The sequence below is a fragment of the Austrofundulus limnaeus genome, unplaced genomic scaffold (assembly GCF_001266775.1).
Source record: "Austrofundulus limnaeus strain Quisiro unplaced genomic scaffold, Austrofundulus_limnaeus-1.0 Scaffold22, whole genome shotgun sequence".
Classification (NCBI taxonomy): Eukaryota; Metazoa; Chordata; class Actinopteri; order Cyprinodontiformes; family Rivulidae; genus Austrofundulus; species Austrofundulus limnaeus.
Genome location: NW_013952424.1, coordinates 2,138,787 through 2,143,628, shown reverse-complemented (window position 1 = coordinate 2,143,628; position 4,842 = coordinate 2,138,787). Strand labels below are relative to the sequence as shown.

Below are 4,842 nucleotides of genomic sequence, written 5' to 3'. Positions count from 1 at the left end.
TTTACCAAAATCATCAATATTAAAACAATAAAAGGCTTGAACTCCTTCAGTTGGTGTGCAATGAATCTAAAATAAATGAAAGTTTAATGTTTATCAGTACATTACAGAAAATAATGAACTTTATCACAATATGCTAATTTTTTGAGAAGGACCTGTATATAAATACGTATATATAGTTTCAGAGGAACTGAGGAATAGTAATGTGAAGTTCACAAACAAACAGGCTTTATGTGCTCACTCCTAAGTGAGCAAGGTAAACCATATCACATATTCAAACTGTCTTTTATTTTATGCTGTTTTCTTTCCAAAACCAGTGCTTGATATCAAGGATAGCTAACATTACTTGAGAAGGATTATATTATTTGGTTACAAACGTGGAATAGTCTCAGTAAACTGAACCAGTGGCGCCCTTTTTTATTGTGGAGTGAAATGAGGAATTGGAAATATCCTCAGCCTGTCTGATATTTGCCTTTTCAGCTGATGTTGGTAACTCATCACATTGTTTGCCACCGTAAAATCAGTGTCAGCAAAAAATGTTTAGCAACACAAAGCCCTTCCAGTCCAGTGTTCAGAACTAACACTTTTAGCCAAGGTAGTATACATGTATGCTATTTTTTCCACACACTACCACACTTTTCTGAGGCCCTAATATGTCTATGCCTTGCTTTATGTCAAATACAACTGAGTAAAAGTACCAATGTGCTCTACTTTACCCTGCTTTTATAGCTTTTATTTTTAGACTGTTTCAAGGGGCGTATTGCACCACTTCAACCCTAATTTTGTAAAATGTGTGCCTTTGAGATTATAGACTGCTGTACTCTGGACTAGAATTAAATGTAAATTCAGACACATATTAGCGTTGGCAGCGAACATCTACTGTAGTTCTTGGAGAGTCGAGCAAAACCTCTTAATTTAATAAATAGGTTGTACAATTTGAAATAATTTCCTCGTCTTGTTTTAAGGAGCARACGCTTTTGGCAGCACATAAAGTCCTGTACCACTGGTTAACATTCCTTTAGATTGCCCTTGCCAAAAGGGTGGACCCCTCGGGTAGCTAATCATCTCCTGTTGTGTATGCTATGTCATGAATAAGTCATCTCTCGCCAGGACACAACCCTCAGGTACAAATGATTTAGATTGTATTTGCCTGCTGAGGCACATGATAGACCACCTAATAGCAATTCGGATGCATATTATAGCAGTGAGGTTTAATGGAATGAAGGAGATGTAGTGCAGCTCAAGCAGAGGGGATGGGAGTATTTTTAATGCCACCCCACAGACCCACAATCACACACTCGCTATCAATAATCTTTCCCTGGCGGAGCTGTACTAGAAGATGTTCACCCTGATGGGAACATTTGCGTCCCCGTCTGTTTACTCCTGTTTTTAAATGCTGTCATTTCGTCTCCATGCTTTTACTTTTTTTCTTCCCGCCTCACTGTTTAAGGTCACTGGAATGGACTTTTTTCCCCCCAGTAATTTTAAGTGCTTTATTGTTTGAGGCTCTAAGGAGCAGAGAACAAGAAAGATTCTGTCTTTTATTCTCCAGTGTTTTGTTAATATTTTTTTTTAATTCGGGAGCTCACTGTATCTTTAGAATCATCAGCTCATAGTTATTCATGTCACCATATTGTGAAAATTACAAGCCCACCCAATGCCCAAGTGATTCAGCGTCACACTTTTTATTAAAATAAGCTCACAGAAAAAGAATGAGGGCCCACAGGAGAAAGGGGGAGATAGTGAAGGAGGGGCAGTGAAATAGTCTTTCCATCAGCAGGAGTACTCATAAATATTGTAATTGTGTAGTTATAGAAAAGGAAGTGGTTGTGAATACTGTGATTGACTTTGAGTGAATGCTATGTCACCTTTTGAATGAATTGAACAYGAACGCTGTTGTCAAAAAGTGTAAGGAAATAATGGCCTTTGTAAACGTTGCATGGAAGCCATCTGATTTCCGGAGGCTGCTTTGGGGAGAAGGACAACTGCACTTTTTCTTTTCCTTCCAGTGAAAAACTCTGACTGCCATTATTTGCTGATATCTGCTGACTGGTTCCATTTATTCYTTAGATTTACCAACAGTGAACCCCCATGAGATAGCCATTTATATAATAGAAAGTGGGAATGCAACACACCTAAAGGAAAATTAATCCAAGCAGGGCAGCTGGGTTTCTGAGTCCAGTTTCTCCTCCCAGGTGATCTTGTCCCCTAATGCTGCTCAAAGTTGTAGAGAGCTCTTCCTGTGTCAAAGAGCCTCAGGCCTCGGGCACAAGGATTCTCCTGACTGAAGCACCAATCATCCAATATATATCTCTCTCTCTCCCTCTCTCTCTCCATCTCTCTCTCTTTTTTCTTGCAGGTTGATGTCACACGAAGCTGTCTGCATCTTATTGTCCTTTTCATGGCCAGAGCATGTGTGAGTCATCAGCACAAAACACTTTACAGTCACTTAACGTTACTCTTTTATTTCCTACTTTGCCTCATTCTTCTTTTCATGATTAGTTGTTCAGTATGTGCCAACACTTGTAYCTCACTGAGCTGTAGCTGTTTGAGATTGTTAGTTTGTCACGTAAATTTTTTTTTTAGTTAACATTGACAAATTTGAAGATTGACGAGACGGTGCATATTTGTGACTCGAGGAACAAAACTGAGACATTTTGGAAACTCCCTCATGAATGCCTTTTGCCAGCACGCTGCCTGCAGTCAGTCTAGTGAGACGTTTGTTTTAAAAATCACGTAGTTTTGGAAATTCTTTGAGTTAAAATYGCAAAAGGCAAACAGTTGGAGGGATTGCATCATAATACTGTGTACAGTTGGTTTGTTGCCCCTTGCAGATACTGGTTGTGCAGTTCTAGAAGTTGAAATGCCGCATTACTGCAATATAACCACTACAATCTTTTAGTCACAAGACATTTTGAATTTTGCCTATCTGATGCTAAAACATTGTGTTTGTTTGGAAGCTTTTAAAATACAATTTTTCATGTGCTTGCTTGTTTTATTCATAAAATTTCACAGATAACGAAAAATATATCTTTTTTTTTTCTTTTGCAAAATCATTTCTCCAAACATGCAGATGGATTAAATCAATGATTTAACCACATGAGAACAAACTAATTAAAAACCTTTTCCAAGAGGAGTTATGAAACTAAATATGTTTTACCAACAAGTTAAAAAAAGAGCAAGTGATAAAACCTACACTGAAAAGGATTGACTCAGATAGACATCACTCCTCATAATTTTAGGAAATTTTTAATAAAAAAAAAAATGAAAAGCAGCAATTCAGTGATAAAAATGGACTTTATACAATTATTGATAGTTAGCAAACAGTTTAAAAAGTACACTTCTGCTAAGGAAGACAGATTGTCTAGAGCTCAGACTAGCCTTCTACAGGGGTTCAATTTCTTTGATTACATCAGCCAGTGCTGCAATGGCAGCAACTCAACTATTGATAAATGCTTCGTCTGGGGTTGTCTGTTTCTATTGTGAATGTGGTTGCATCCCATCACGGACAATTTGAAGATTACCTCGATGCATGGCAAGAGAGCACTTTTTCCCCCAACTAAATTAAATTGTGTTCTAGAGAGAACAAACATAATAAACTGGAGAGACATTGATGTTCATAGAAACGACTCATACAAATTTGATTGTATTGCCAGTTGAAGCTCATCGCGTATGCTCTTTGATGCAATTTCATCCATCTTTAAATATCTCTGGTCCTCAAATATTCTTTAATTTCAGGACAGGAAGCAGTTAAGTGCTCAAAGATTTCAGTCCAGTTACTTCATCTCAGAGCAGCCCTCCATGTTGTCCTTTTTTAGTGTCACAAACCAGTTTAAATTTTTTAGACCATTTTCCTCAAAGATTTGAGAGACCCCCACAAAAAAAAAAAAAAGATCACACGCTTCACATCGAGTTGGGTTTTTGTTGCGGAGCGGGCTTATTAATTCCAACATCCGTGCCAATGTCTCAGAGCTTCCGCTGTGATTTACTGCCTCACATTCTTTCCTTTACTCCTCGGAAACCAACTGGATTCACAAACAAGCTTTCAAAGACGTAGGTCCAGAAGCGCACGGATCTTCTCCCACACACTCGCCGAGCACGTGCACTCTTTAGACACATTGCACACGCAAGGTATAAAAGACAGATCAAATAAATGCATGGCTTTTGTTGGAAATGAAGTGAGTTTTGACGTGAGCGGAATGAGTTTTTTTTCCCTGATGTTTACATGCTCTCTTGTGGCACCGCCGTTACATTATTCAGATGCATTTTAATATTCATCGCTGTGGGCTTGGAGAAGGCTTCATGTCTGTGGTTAGTGTCTGCACCTTGCGCACTGCATGACAATTAGTGCCTTACATAACCGCTAGCCAGCCACACACCCACATATGAGCACACACACACAAGCAAGTCCACGCACATGCATTCAACCACAGAGCTGCAGAGAGAGGGGGGGAAAAAATCTCCAATGTGCCTTCACAAACAGATGAAAACAAACAAATGACAAACCCTTGATGTCTTCTTTTACCTTGTGGGTATGTTTGTGTGAAATTACCTCCTGCTATCTGTCCTCTGAGCTGTGTTTTTTATTCCTTTAATCTTGCTTTGCGCGTATTCTGCACCTTGGTGAATGACCACCAGCAATCCCCTAATGCAGCCGACAGTCTCTACGTATTTATCGACATATCCTCCTTTTTATGCGCCTTCACTTTACCCGCCTGGGTTTTTCTGATCATCAGCGGCCACTGCGGTAACGCTTTAGGTCATGAGGTGCTTGAATTTTCCAAGCATAAATAGTGTATCCCATTGCAAACATCAATACAACCTGAGAGCAGTAAATGCAGGGAC

At 39.1% G+C, this 4,842-nt stretch overlaps 1 long non-coding RNA gene across 2 annotated transcripts in view; it reads left to right on the top strand.

The window, feature by feature from the left end:
* The first annotated feature begins 2,355 nt into the window (after positions 1-2,355).
* The window catches only part of LOC106514769 (uncharacterized), a 176,271-nt gene continuing 173,784 nt past the window's right edge, over positions 2,356-4,842 (top strand). For both annotated transcript variants that reach the window (XR_001309925.1, XR_001309924.1), the window contains exon 1: positions 2,356-2,413. This is a non-coding gene — a long non-coding RNA (uncharacterized LOC106514769). The remainder of the gene's footprint in view (positions 2,414-4,842) is intronic.